Below are 15,170 nucleotides of genomic sequence, written 5' to 3'. Positions count from 1 at the left end.
CCGGCGTCAGTCCAGGTGATCGGGATGCATCGCACCTTGACCCTGCAATCCACAGAGGACCTTTGTACACATGGGCAAACACAATAGTATTTGACAGTTTGGTTTTCAAGTGAAATATCTTTGATAAACCGCGTGTACACCATGCAGTATCAGCAACACTTTAACCAGTGCTCACGCAGCACTTGGCGTGAGGAATAGTAAGTACGTAATCTACTAAGGTGGGCAAAATTTACCCAGAAAAAGTAGATTCGCGCATTATTTCGTGGCTGTCAAGTTTGTAGTGTTGGTACGCAGACTGCTGTAAGTGTATTTATCAGCTATCTTTTTTATTTGAGGTTATAGTGTTGTTCTTGTGATGACATCTTGAACGTTGCATACTTGAAGGTTGTGAGTAGCGTTCTTTATGAGTTAGTAAACGGAGTATTATACTGAAAAAAGTTTAACGTTTGGGATATTTTGCTCTCTTTGGATTTAGCAGTGGGACGAAAGCCGTGCAGGAGGTTCAAACATCTGCGCCCTTCACGGGGTGAATGCTGTCGAAGAAATCACGTTAGCGATGGCTAAGACTGATAATCTGTAATTAAAAAGAGTAAAATGGTTCTAGTTTCTGCGTGGAATGACCTTCCTGGACCAAAAAAAAATACTCTGATAGTTAGATGAAACCCCGTGCATGAAAATCGTTCAGAATATGTAACTGAGATACCAATAAAATATGAAGCGAACTAGGCAGAATAATTCTGTGTCACTCCAGGAAGTAAATCGACCATCAAAGTGTTGCCAGACTTACTCCGTGATCTGGCAAGTCCCCATCATCTTCACAGCAGGAAATGATACATTTACACAGCCGATGTGTTTCCACGTGGTGGGGCAAATTAAAGTGGCTTGGACGAGCGGATACGATAGGACGTGAATATATGCATACGACCATACCCTGTGACGCGCACACCACGTGTACGCCCACTACTTGATCCACACGGAACCTTGGAGCACTTTTACACAATCTTCACGCCTGACAGAGTTGTTAGCAGAGGTCCATCTGGTCGCGCCCCTAGCTGGCCACCCAGGTCATCTAATCTGTCAGTGTGCGATTACTTTGTGAGGGGAATCCTCATGTTTAAGGTGAATCGCAACAACCATCGTAGTCTTCAAGAACTGCAGCAGGACATTTCGGATGGGACTGCAGCAATTCCAGCAGTCCAGCTGCGGTCCGCCTTCAGCTGCTCGCTGCCAGGGTTCCTGAAGTGTCAAGAGATGAATGGTTGTCACTTTTAACATCTTTCCTCTGCTGTGTTTCGTTATGCTCTGAAACTCTGTTTTCCGGGACACGTTTATTTGGTACACCGTTTAGCAATGTGTTTCTAGCACAGCGTTTCTAGCATTTCTGGAGTAAAGCTTGCGGCTCAGAGAGAAAGCGGGAACTGCTACCAAACCGATAGGTGTCTGAAATGCGACAGGAGTGAGCAAATGTGTACAAACGTCACAAATTAAGATCAGCGGAAATTAATTGGACTTCCCTCCCCATTAAAGCTGTAGTTATTATATTTTTGTTTAGACTCAAGGTTTCAAGTATGTTCATACGAAAATTATCAGAGAGTAATTGCTAGAAGAGACGAATATTTTAAGTGAAAATGAAACTATAGGTAACTTAGTGGTCAGTGTGATGAAGGGCTCAGTGATGTCAAGTTCTGAAATAAAAAGAAATTTGGGAAAGTAGCCTGAAATGGCGTTTGCGCACAGCAGCCCACAACAACATCTGTGGATGAATAAAATCGTCTGTGTTTTCAAGCCACGTCAATTCCAATAAAATTCTCCAGACTTTGATGGCTATCTCCGTCAGTGTCGTCAGGATTAAAACCACTGATTGCCTGGGCTATCAGCATTAGAGCTACAGTTTATCATTTGTAACGAATTAACTGCACGGCATGAAAGCGGATGTGCACGGCTCGACCCTGTGATTACACCGAGCTATTTTTTATAAACATTCTATATACACGAATTATTTGGCTGACACGAAGATGAGTAACTGTAGGAAGATACGAGACGAATTAGACAAAATTTCTGTTTGGTGTGATGAAGGGCAGCTGGCCCTAAATGTGCAAAAATATAAGTTAATGCGGGTGAGTAGGCAGATGAAACTTGTAATGTTCGGATACAGTATTACTAGGGTCCTGCTTGGGCATAACGTTGCAAAGCGATATGAGGTGGAACGAGCATGTGGAAACTGTGGTAGGAAAGGCTAATGGTCATCTTCGCTTTATTGGGAGGCTTATATAGGAGGCCTCATATAGGACGCAGATACGACCTATTCTTGAGTACTGTTTGTTTGGGATCCATCCAGATTGGATTGAAACTGGACATAGAAGAAATTCAGAGGCCGGCTGTTATATGTGTTACCGGTACGTTCGAACAACACGTGAGTGTAACGGAGGTGCTTTGGGAATTCAGATGAGAATCCATGGAGGGAAGGCGACGTTCTTTTCGAGAAACACTGTTGAGAAAATTTAGAGAACCGGCATTTGAAGATGACTGCCGAACGGGTGTACTGTCCCCACCATACATTGCGCTTAAGGACTACAAATATAAGATACGAGAAATTAGGGCTCATATGGAGGCATACAGACAGTCGTTTTTCCCTCCCCTTATTTGCGAGTGCAAAAGGAAAGGAAATGAGTGGTAGTGGTACAGGAGGCCCTCCGCCACGCACATTACGTTGGCTTACGGAGTATCTGTGTACATGTGGATGTAGAAATCACATCTTCTACATCTACATCTACATTTATACTCCGTAAGCCACCCAACGGTGTGTGGCGGAGGGCACTTTACGTGCCACTGTCATTACCTCCCTTTCCTGTTCCAGTCGCGTATGGTTCGCGGGAAGAACGACTGTCTGAAAGCCTCCGTGCGCGCTCTAATCTCTCTAATTTTACATTCGTGATCTCCTCGGGAGGTATAAGTAGGGGGAAGCAATATATTCGATACCTCATCCAGAAACGCACTCTCTCGAAACCTGGCGAGCAAGCTACACCGCGATGCAGAGCGCCTCTCTTGCAGAGTCTGCCACTTGAGTTTGTTAAACATCTCCGTAACGCTATCACGGTTACCAAATAACCCTGTGACGAAACGCGCCGCTCTTCTTTGGATCTTCTCTATCTCCTCCGTCAACCAGATCTGGTACGGATCCCACACTGATGAGCAATACTCAAGTATAGGTCGAACGAGTGTTTTGTAAGCCACCTCCTTTGTTGATCGACTACATTTTCTAAGGACTCTCCCAATGAATCTCAACCTGGTACCCGCCTTACCAACAATTAATTTTATATGATCATCCCACTTCAAATCGTTCCGCACGCATACTCCCAGATATTTTACAGAAGTAACTGCTACCAGTGTTTGTTCCGCTATCATATAATCATACAATAAAGGATCCTTCTTTCTATGTATTCGCAATACATTACATTTGTCTATGTTAAGGGTCAGTTGCCACTCCCTGCACCAAGTGCCTATCCGCTGCAGATCTTCCTGCATTTCGCTACAATTTTCTAATACTGCAACTTCTCTGTATACTACAGCATCATCCGCGAAAAGCCGCATGGAACTTCCGACACTATCTACTAGGTCATTTATATATATTGTGAAAAGCAATGGTCCCATAACACTCCCCTGTGGCACGCCAGAGGTTACTTTAACGTCTGTAGACGTCTCTCCGTTGATAACAACATGCTGTGTTCTGTTTGCTAAAAACTCTTCAATCCAGCCACACAGCTGGTCTGATATTCCGTAGGCTCTTACTTTGTTTATCAGGCGACAGTGCGGAACTGTATCGAACGCCTTCCGGAAGTCAAGAAAAATAGCATCTACCTGGGAGCCTGTATCTAATATTTTCTGGGTCTCATGAACAAATAGAGCGAGTTGGGTCTCACACGATCGCTGTTTCCGGAATCCATGTTGATTCCTACATAGTAGATTCTGAGTTTCCAAAAACGACATGATACTCGAGCAAAAAACATGTTCTAAAATTCTACAACAGATCGACGTCAGAGATATAGGTCTATAGTTTTGCGCATCTGCTCGACGACCCTTTTTGAAGACTGGGACTACCTGTGTTCTTTTCCAATCATTTGGAACCTTCCGTTCCTCTAGAGACTTGCGGTACACGGCTGTTAGAAGGGGGGCAAGTTCTTTCGCGTACTCTGTGTAGAGCTTTAGGACAATATATTTTTGGTGAGAATGGTCTTCAGCCATTGGAAAAACGCATAGCAGGGGAACATTACAGGAGTCAAGTGGAGACTGAGACTTATGGATTGAAGGACTCGAGGGAGCGATTCGACACTTTATAACGAGTGCTGGAAGGAAGTAGAGGTGCCCATGGTGATGCGCATGATTCGGTCGTAAAGGCGATTGTTTGTGAGTGGTGATCGGCCGCTAACATACTTGAACTTCTGAAGAGACGTTGTATTTCAAGAGATCTGAATGTGCTCCAATGTAAAACTCTTTAAGTTTTCTCGTCTGTATTACGGAATTACGAATGGATAGAGTGTGAGTTACTACTCTTCGTATCGTGTGTCTGTTAAATTGTAAATCATCATATTGAACTCTGGAATGTTTCGAGCTGTTGAATGTTTCGTATATTGTGAACACGAAACGGACATAATTTTCGCGTATCTGTAATGACTATTTAGTTTGGGGAACTTGTTACGATTCTCGTAACTCTCTCAACGTAACTTTACTGCATCTGGTAGGGGTATTTCACAACCGTATTTAAAGTGAATGTCGTAGGCCAACTTCCCGTTTAACTGAGATGTCTTTCTTGAATAAACATTATTCAACATAATTCTTTGCCGTCTACAGCAAGCACAGATGTTAGAATAGAACCCTTTTTAATAAATTATTTGTCCATTTTTTATTTTTTATTTCTATGTAGTTTATTAACTCGCAATTCTAGCCAGTGCATTGAATATTTGGCTGCAGCATCAGAGCTACAGGTTATTATTTGCCACGAGTTAGCTGCGGGGCATGAAAGCAGATGTGCGTGGCTCGACGCTGTGACTCCATCGAGCTATACTTTTTAAAAAGAGCCGTGTGCATCCAAAATACCTAACGTACGAGTAACTGCAGTGAAGACACAACTGGTTTGTTCGTGTGGATGCTGTTTAGAAGAACAATTACTCAGAAACATAAAGCTTTATTTCTTTTTATTTCAAGTCTATTACTTATTAATGAAACCATGTTCAATCTTGAGTCAGTAAGGAGCTGGTAAGGAGAGAGGAAAAGTGCCGATCTAGTGAAATCTAGATTAAGTTTAGCAAATGTTATTTACAAAACATAAATGTAACATTACACAAGTCATAATCATCAAAAGTTTGTGGAAATTTTTAGTAAAGTGGCAGTACAATTTAATCAACAAAAAGTTTGACAATATAGATGCTACAACACATGCATAACTTTTTGAATGAATTCAGAATTTGTTAAAACTGTCAACTCACAGACAACTTCAAGCAATTACCAGAATGCGTTAATAAACTTAGACAAGTGATTATCATAAAGCCAGGGGACCAAAATAACAAACAGCTTCTTAACTGACCACAGAAAATTTTGAAGTGAATTGTTTGATTTTGTTTATTTATTTATATTTTTAACAATCCATCACATTAAATTTTAAAGTTGAACGGAAACAGTTAATGGACTAACTCTTTGAAGAACAGGGCAACTATAAATTTTAAAAAATAGGTAAAAATGGAATTTGTCTTTTAAAATAGACAGAAAAAATTAATTCTGGTACTACTCACACCCAAAAATAATGTTCTTTAAACTGACAAAAAGCAATAATGGTGTTGATTCTAGCTGTTCCAGTCTATCACTCGGCCTTTAAAAGGACATTACTGTGAGAAAATCGCCCCAGCCGGCAGTGACGAAGTGGGAGGTCATTAACCTTCACTCAATATAATACACAAAGTAGAACTATGGCGCGAAAATGAAGTTTCACACAGGCCAGTATCTACAGGAACCTTACAAAGAAGTAGAATAAAAAATAACAGTTATGCTTTGTGACTTGAAGACAGAAATAAGCCTAATCCACGTGTAGCAAAAGCGCGTAAATGAAAGACAGTTAAGTACAGACGCTTCAGTTTGAATAAACAGCGAATGGCATCAACGGCACGGGCCCATCATTGAATAAAATAATTGTTCCTAACTGAACTCATGAACAACTAGCTGGAAGTTCGATGAGCAAAGTGTGAGAGCAGACACACAGAGCCCAGAACAGATTTTCTTACTTTAAAGAAGTAATAGTTACAACAGTTAATTGATAGCAAGAACCTTTAATTTTAACCATTATTAGAATACAGTGCAACTGACCTTGAAGACATGAATTTTAAAGCTTATATTTTTAACTGCTATACACAACTGTCTGTTGCATGATACCAATAAAAGACTGCATTTAATTTCACTGTCTTTCACACAAGGGAAATGAGCTTAGTGACGGCCCTGAAAGTCACAAACTGTAATCAGATAATACGCGCATCAAGTAACATATAACGGAAGGCAATAAACGGCTTAATGAATCAACGCAAAAGTTAACTCAAAAGAAGACAGTTTATTTGACCCAAGCGAACAGGTGAATCACACGCCTAAACAAGTAAATTTTCGACCAGTTTCCGGTTAACTTTGAATAAAACAACGAATAACACGTGCTTACGTCTTTAATAAGGCGAAGCACTTGCTGAATGGCAATCCAGTTCATTACACAAACTTTCATTGTGTAATTTAAAGTTCAGGTTTTCTAACTGTTACTATTTAAAAATTAGGTACATCGCGTCTCTTTATGTTCAGTCAGCAATGACGATCAGTGCTGTGTTCCCGTCTCGATCAGGCACGAAGCTTTGTTTGGTTTGCATTGCCTATTGATGCTGGTTTGAATCCATGTCCAGAAAAAAAAGTTTGTCATGTCATTTAAAATTCAGACATATGCAAAACGAACTGTTCATTTTAATTTCACTGTGTGTCAGATAACTAGGGCAATGGGTGACTTTGGAACTGCATGAAGATCCACGTATCATGAGTACACTGATATTACTAGTGATATGTTGTTAATGGTGGTTTCATAGAGGATTTGACGCTGTTAATCATGGTCTTTAAACGATCAGGTCATTAACTGAGTATATAAAAAACCACTCGCCAAGCAGACGACGGTTAATAGGTGGTTGGAATGCCTTTTGAGAGAGCGTGAATGCTGAGAATTACCATAGCATTTGTGATGTTCAGATATTCTTCAAAAACTCTTGTTTGGAAAAAATAGTTTTAAGTAAGGATTACGAAATGATTTAGAAACGACTGTACCGAACAGTGTTTTGAGGACATGCAAGGAAGTTATGTTGGCTGCATACTAATGAGGTGGGACGCATTTCAGGTTATTCGGATACTTGGCCACCAACATGGCCAGCAGCAAATTCACAAACCAGCATGCCCATCAAAATTTAACATGTGTTTGCTTAAGGTTTCGGCCCATAAATTAAGTTTTCTTACACACACAACAGATAAGTCAGGATTAACTGCTTGACAGGAATGTGAGGAGAGGTAAGACTGATGTACAAACGGCATGTCATATGTGTGTGTGCTAACGTATTTCGTAAACATTTACTCTCACTTTAGTATAAGCACTCTATAGAGCATTGTGTATACCAATGTACGTGAGTACTTTATGAAACAGTTAGGAATTAAGAGGAGGCAGTTTTGGGTGCTTTACAAAATTTGTTTCAGGAATTAACTATGAATCTATTAATTTAAGAGAGGCAATTCGCTTTCCTACAAATCATCATTATTTACTCACAGGGTTCAGAAGGAACATCATGCTGTAAACATTGAGACTCTATAATTAAGCCTGTCATATATCGTTCCATATATGAATACTTGTATTAAATAAGTTGGAAAGGTAAATGGGAACACATAAGCTATCACTGCTTGGCTTATGCAAAAGGAGGAACTACGTAAAGGGAAAGGCAGTGAACAGTCAAAGCAGTCATGTATATCTACATAAAGAAAACTTACAGCAGCTGCTTTGCAATCTGTTCTTATTGCAGAGACCAGAGTGGAACTGATAGTATCAAAAGCGTGGGTTGTGCTTGTGGTATTCAACATCAAAATGGGAATAAGAACCCTTGAATCACACCTAAAAGGAATTTGCCAAATGGATAGGTAATCATTCTGTTTAGTGCAATACTCATGTTAAAATGACTGATTGCATAGGTCCAAAATATTGGGTCTCAGGACATGTGGTGGCCAAAAAACGACTATATCAAATAATTTTAAAAAAATGGAAATTACGACGTACTAGTATCCATCTGACTCGACATATTATAACCTCTCTATTGACCAACGCAGACTCGTTCCAACAGCATATGGGGGAGGGGGGGGGGGGGAGAGGCACGAGGCAAACTGAACACAAAATTTTCTCTACCTTCAAGACAATCTAATAATGGAAAGGTAATGGGAATTTCCTATAGGTTTTCATTTGACTATGTTTTGTTATCTTTAGTTTCAGCAACCCGGCTTACTCTAGCAAGCAACACATGATTGTGTGGTGAAGTTAAAAGTCAATTGATGCCATGATGTACACAAAGGTATTCAAAAATTACGGTTCATGTTTTAACGGGAAGATTATCAGAAGTTGGGACTACATGATCAACTAATAAGTTATGGATACTTGTACACTGTGTGGCAAAACGAATACATCTGATGGAGTTAGTATTGGTACAAAGAATCTCATCTCAAGTTTTCAGAATCATTGAAAGGATAAAAAATACAGGTAAAAATGACAAATAAAAAAGAGGCCACGAACATCATGACTAAAAGCAAAAGTTAATTGTCTTCAAAATCAAACTTATGTAATGTATTTGTCCCTCTAACAGAGGATTGCTAGTACTAGCAAACAATACTTACTATTACCAGTGGTGCGTGAGCTTTCTGTTAGCTCAGGGGAGTAGTTCAAATGGTTCAAATGGCTCTTAGCATTATGGGACTTAACATCTGCGGTCACCAGTACCCTAGAACTTAGAACTACTGAAACCTAACTAACCTAATGACATCACACACATCCATGCCCGAGGCAGGATTCGAACCTGCGACCGTAGTGGTCGCGCGGTTCCAGACTGAATCGCCTAGAACCGCTCGGTCACTCCGGCCGGCTCAGGGGAGCAGTATTAACTATCTTCTGTAGGTGCACTGACTTGATTTCATCCTGTCACTAAAATTTCTGGATTATTTTACTTCTTACTGCCAAGTTAAGTTGGTTATGCAAATCATCGAGGCTGTGAACTCTAGCCGATTTCAGAATATCCTTTCGCATGAGTCTGTTCACATACAGACACATAAAGGGAAAAATGAAAACAAAGCAGGTAGTGCACAGATGAATAAATAAGACAAGCTTGCCCCTCCATTTCCCAGAGGCTCTGTGTATTCGCAGCGGAGTTAAATGGTACGTGGACTGAAGACTGCTCGCTTGTTAAGACCCCAAATGTGCCTAACACTCATGATACAGATGTAACTGACCTGTTTCATTACAATCTGCGTCAAGTGAGTAATGAGCAGGAGTTGTCCTGCTGATATGATGGCAGGCTCCAACATTTCTTAACATGTATACATAGATTCTATTCTCTTATGGAGGAGGGAACCCTAAATTTTAATTTATCTCATTACAACAACAAAAGTACAAATAGATCACGAAATCATAGAAACAACTGCTTACATGCACCACATACGCGACAAAATCAATATCATACATGAATGTGGAAAACAGGGATTCCTGTAACTAGCTGAAAGTGTGAAAAGCGGTTTTACATTATAAAGTTCTTTATAAAGACATTTTCTGTTATCAAAATTTACTGTGTGATGTGTTGTTGAGCAGATAGTGTGCTTAATCAGTTTTACAGTAACCCAAATAAAAAATTAAACAACTTAATCCGGAATATCATTATGTAATGCCTACATTTAAATCAATCCCTCTGAAATTTACTCAGTCTCGTGAGCACCGAGTTCTAGGGCCCTCTGCAATAAACTGATAGAACTCCCTAATCAAATAAACAATGAAATACATTTTCCTTAACTCTTGAGTCGCAACGGATGTAACCTTGGTAGTCTGTTCTCTCCACAGTAAGCATACAAAACATTCAATCTTGGCTTAGCGAATGCCGGCCGTAAAATAGTCTCATACAAAGAATGTCACTACATGGTAGAGGATGATGTACTGATAACAGGATATGCTAAGACCGAATCATCCATTTCGAAAATTGTATTCAAAATACTGTTTATCCTTCACAAAATATAATATGATACGTTTTACATTCACTTCAAAATGATTGAACTTCTCAACTGTTCTGCAATTCTCATTTACTGAGGTAGTTAACAATATTTGTTACATGACAAAAGATTCCAAAATTTGACTTCCTTGAATCACGTTTACAAAATACACAAAATTACAAATCGGGCATACCTAATCAACCTATACACTAAATGTGATGAAAAATACTTGGTTCCTACATTCATGGGACTGTACTGTTAGAATTAGCAAAATCCACATTGCGTTGCTGCATACTTAAAACTAAATATACAAAATTTAATTACCATACAAAACTGTATTATGCTGAGTCCATAGGCCAACAGCCAAGTTCTCGCAGCTAGCCACTAGCTTAAAGTCTTACATCCTACCTTTACCAGAGTGCAATGACAACGGCTACTGCGCCCCGCGCGCCCCTGATTACAATCGATTCTGTCACTCATGCAACATCTTTGGACATTTGTAAAACCAAGAAAATGGAAGACCACAAGATACAGTAACGAACCTTTTGAAATCTATATGTCATAATATTATCTCCAAAATAATCTTCAACTCAACTAATCGGAGGAGAGATTACGAGAAATTGCAGTTAGCATAAGAATCTTCACATCAACGTACTCTGCAGTAACTTCCATTGCCCATTGCTCCTGGCAGAAGAACTGATTATTCTGACGCTTAACAGATAAGCAAGCATTGCAATGGTACTACTATTTGTTATTCTGTTAGGTGACTTCTGTCTTACACTATGTATACAAACTATGTATTCTTGATTGTACTCTGAAGGTATTACTTCATTATTGATTTCCTTTTACTTACATACACAAGTAAAAAAAGGTTCTGCATCACCGCGGTTCCCAGAACTCCTGATGATAGACGCTGACTGTGGGTATTGTATCATAGGCACAGTCCCCGTTTAACTGTTCAGAGATGTCACTAAACCCGCCCAAAGACGTAAACAAACATGCATGAGCAGCGCCTATTAGACGGATGGGGTCCGACATCCGATCAGTTCCAGTCGTTCCACCAGGAAGGAGGTACACGGCTCTTGTTGTCTATAGTTCAACCATGCCTAGACGATCAGTACCGCCGTTCGATCGCGTCCGCATTGATACTCTGTGCCAGGAAGGGCTCTCAACAAGGGAAGTGTCCAGGCGTCTCAGACTGAACCAAATCGATGTTGTCCGGACATGGAGGAGATACAGAGAGATAGAAACTGTCGATGACATGCCTCGCTCAGGCTGCCCAAGGGCTACTACTACAGTGGATGACCGCTATCTACGGATTACGGTACGGAGGAACCATGACAGCAACGACACCGTGTTGGATAATGCTTTTTGTGCAGCCATAGGATGTCGTGTTACGACTCAAACTGTGCTCAATAGGCTGCATGATGGGCAACTTCACTCCCAACGTCCATGGCGATGTCCATCTTTGCAACCACCAGACCATGCAGCGCGGTACAGATGGGCCCAAAAACGTGTCGAATGGACCGCTCAGGATTGACATCACTTTCTCTTCACCGATGAGTGTGGCATATCGCTTCAACCAGACAATCGTCGGAGACGTGTTTGAGGCAACCCGGTCCGGCTGAACGCCTTGGACACAATGCCCAGCGAGTGCAGCAAGGTGGAGGTTCCCTGCTGTTTGGGGTGGCATTATGTGGGGCCGACGTACGCCGCCGGTGGTCATGGAAGGCGCCGTAACGGCTATGCGATACGTGAATGCCAGCCTCCAACCGATAGTGCAACCATATTGGCAGCGTATTGACGTGGAATTCGTATTCATGGACGACAATTCACGCCCCATCGTGCACATCTTGTGAATGACTTCCTTCAGGATAAAAACATCGCTCGACTAGAGTGACCAGCGTGTTCTCCAGACATGAACCGTATCGAACATGACTGGGATAAATTGAAAAGGGTTGTTTATGGACGACGTGATCCACCAACCACTCTGAGGGATATACGCCGAATCGCCGTTGAGGAGAGGGACAATCTGGGCCAACAGTGCCTTGATGAACTTGTGAATAGTATGCCACGACAAATACAGGCAGGCATCAACGCAAGAGGACGTGCTACTGGGTATTAGATGTAACAGTGTGTATACCAATCTGGACCACCACCTCTCAAGGCGTCGCTGTATGGTGGCACAACATGCAGTATATGGTTTTCATGACCAATAAAAAGGGCGGAAATGATGTTTATGATGATCTCTATTTCAATTTTCTGTACGGGTTCCGGAACTCTGGGAACCGAGGTGATGCAAAACGTTTTTTGATTGTGTATATTAATGTCTGTATGTATGTATATGAACTTGCAGGCAATACTATAGAAACAGAAGAGGGCGTAGACGAAGACCAATGACTCCTGCCGTCTGGGGTCAGAGGTCATCCTCAGTTCGTACAGGCGGTTGGCGGAATTGGTGAAGGCGGAAAGCCTCGCTCGCGGGGTGGAATCTGAGCTAACTATTTGTAGTATCGTTCCCAGAACCGATCGCGGTCCTCTGGTTTGGAGCCGAGTAGGAGGCTTAAACCAGAGGCTCAGACGATTCTGCGGAGATCTGGGGTGCAAATTTCTCGACCTCCGCTATCGGGTCCCCCTGAATCGGTCAGGCGTGCACTACACGCCGGAAGCGGCTACAAGGGTAGCGGAGTACGTGTGGAGTGCACGTGTGGGTTTTTTACGTTAGAGAATTCCCCCCCCCCCCCCCCCCCCCTAGGCCCGACAAGACGCCTCCTGAGACGTGGCAAGGTAGGAGTAGGCAAAATGCAACAGGGAATAACAATATTAATGAGCTAATAGTAAACTGCAGGAGCGTCTATAGAAAGGTCCCAGATCTGCTATCATTAATAAACGGTCACAATGCCCCAACAGAAAGTTGACTGAAACCAGACGTAAACAGTAATGAAATCCTAAATTCAGATTGGAATATATAGCGCAGAGACAGGCTGGACAGTGAAGGGGGAGGCGTGTTTATAGCGATAAGAAGTGCAATAGTATCGAAGGAAATTGACGGAGATGTGAAATAATTTGGGTGAAGGTCACGGTTAAAGCAGGCTCAGACATGGTAATTGGATGTCTCTATAGGCCCCCTGGCTCAGCAGCTGCTGTGGCTGAGCACCTGAAGGATAATTTGGCGACTCGTGGCGATAACATATTAGACCTTCTGGTGACAAACAGACCCGAACTATTTGAAACAGTTAACGCAGAACAGGGAATCAGCGATCATAAAGCGGTTACTGCATCGATGATTTCAGCCGTAAATAGAAATATTAAAAAAGGTAGGAAGATTTTTCTGTTTAGCAAAGGTGACAAAAAGCAGATTACAGAGTATCTGACGGCTCAACACAAAAGTTTTGTCTCAAGTACAGATAGTAATGAGGATCAGTGGACAAATTTCAAAACCATCGTGCAATATACGTTAGATGAGTAAGTGCCAAGCAAGATCGTAAGAAATGGAAAAGAGCCACCGTGGTACAACAACCGAGTTAGAAAACTGCTGGGGAAGCAAAGGGAACTTCACAGCAAACATAAACATAGCCAAAGCCTTGCAGACAAACAAAAATTACGCGCAGCGAAATGTAGTGTGATGAGGGCTATGCGAGAGGCTTTCAATGAATTCGAAAGTAAAGTTCTATGTACTTACTTGGCAGAAAATCTTAAGAAATTTTGGTCTTATGTCAAAGCGGTAGGTGGATCAAAACAAAATGTCCAGACACTCTGTGACCAAAATGGTACTGAAACAGAGGATGACAGACTAAAGGCCGAAATACTAAATGTCTTTTTCCAAAGCTGTTTCACAGAGGAAGACTGCACTGTAGTTCCTTCTCTACATTGTCGTACAGATGATAAAATGGTAGATATCGAAATAGACGACAGAGGGATAGAGAAACAATTAAAATCGCTCAAAAGAGGAAAGGCCGCTGGACCTGATGGGATACCAGTTCAATTTTACACAGAGTACGTGAAGGAACTTGCCCCCCTTCTTGCAGCGGTGTACCGTAGGTCTCTAGAAGTACGTAGCGTTCCAAAGGATTGGAAAAGAGCACAGGTCATCCCCGTTTTCAAGAAGGGACGTCGAACAGATGTTCAGAACTATAGACCTATATCTCTAACGTCGATCACATGTAGAATTTTGGAACACGTATTATGCTCGAGTATAATGACTTTTCTGGAGACTAGAAATCTACTCTGTAGGAATGAGCATGGGTTTCGAAAAAGACGGTCGTGTGAAACCCAGCTCGCGCTATTCGTCCACGAGACTCAGAGGGCCATAGACACGGGTTCACAGGTAGATGCCGTGTTTCTTCACTTCCGCAAGGCGTTCGATACAGTTCCCCACAGTCGTATAATGAACAAAGCAAGAGCATATTTACTATCAGACCAATTATGTGATTGGATTGAAGAGTTCCTAGATAACAGAACGCAGCATGTCACTCTCAATGCAGAGAAGTCTTCCGAAGTAAGAGTGATTTCAGGTGTGCCGCAGGGGAGTGTCATAGGACCGTTGCTATTCACAGTATACATAAATGACCTTGTGGATGACATCGGAAGTTCCCTGAGGCTTTTTGCGGATGATGCTGTGGTGTATCGAGAGGTTGTAACATTGGAAAATTGCACTGAAATGCAGGAGGATCTGCAGCTAATTGACGCATGGTGCAGGGAATGGCAATTGAATCTCAATGTAGACAATTGTAATGTGCTGCGAATACATAGAAAGATAGATCCCTTATCATTTAGCTACAAAATAGCAGGTCAGCAACTGGAAGCAGTTAATTCCATAAATTATCTGGGAGTAGGTATTAGGAGTGATTTAAAATGGAATGACCATATAAAATTAATCG

Source organism: Schistocerca cancellata, chromosome 6 (genome assembly GCF_023864275.1).
Source record: "Schistocerca cancellata isolate TAMUIC-IGC-003103 chromosome 6, iqSchCanc2.1, whole genome shotgun sequence".
In the NCBI taxonomy this organism is placed as follows: domain Eukaryota; kingdom Metazoa; phylum Arthropoda; class Insecta; order Orthoptera; family Acrididae; genus Schistocerca; species Schistocerca cancellata.
This window is presented reverse-complemented; position numbering follows the sequence as displayed.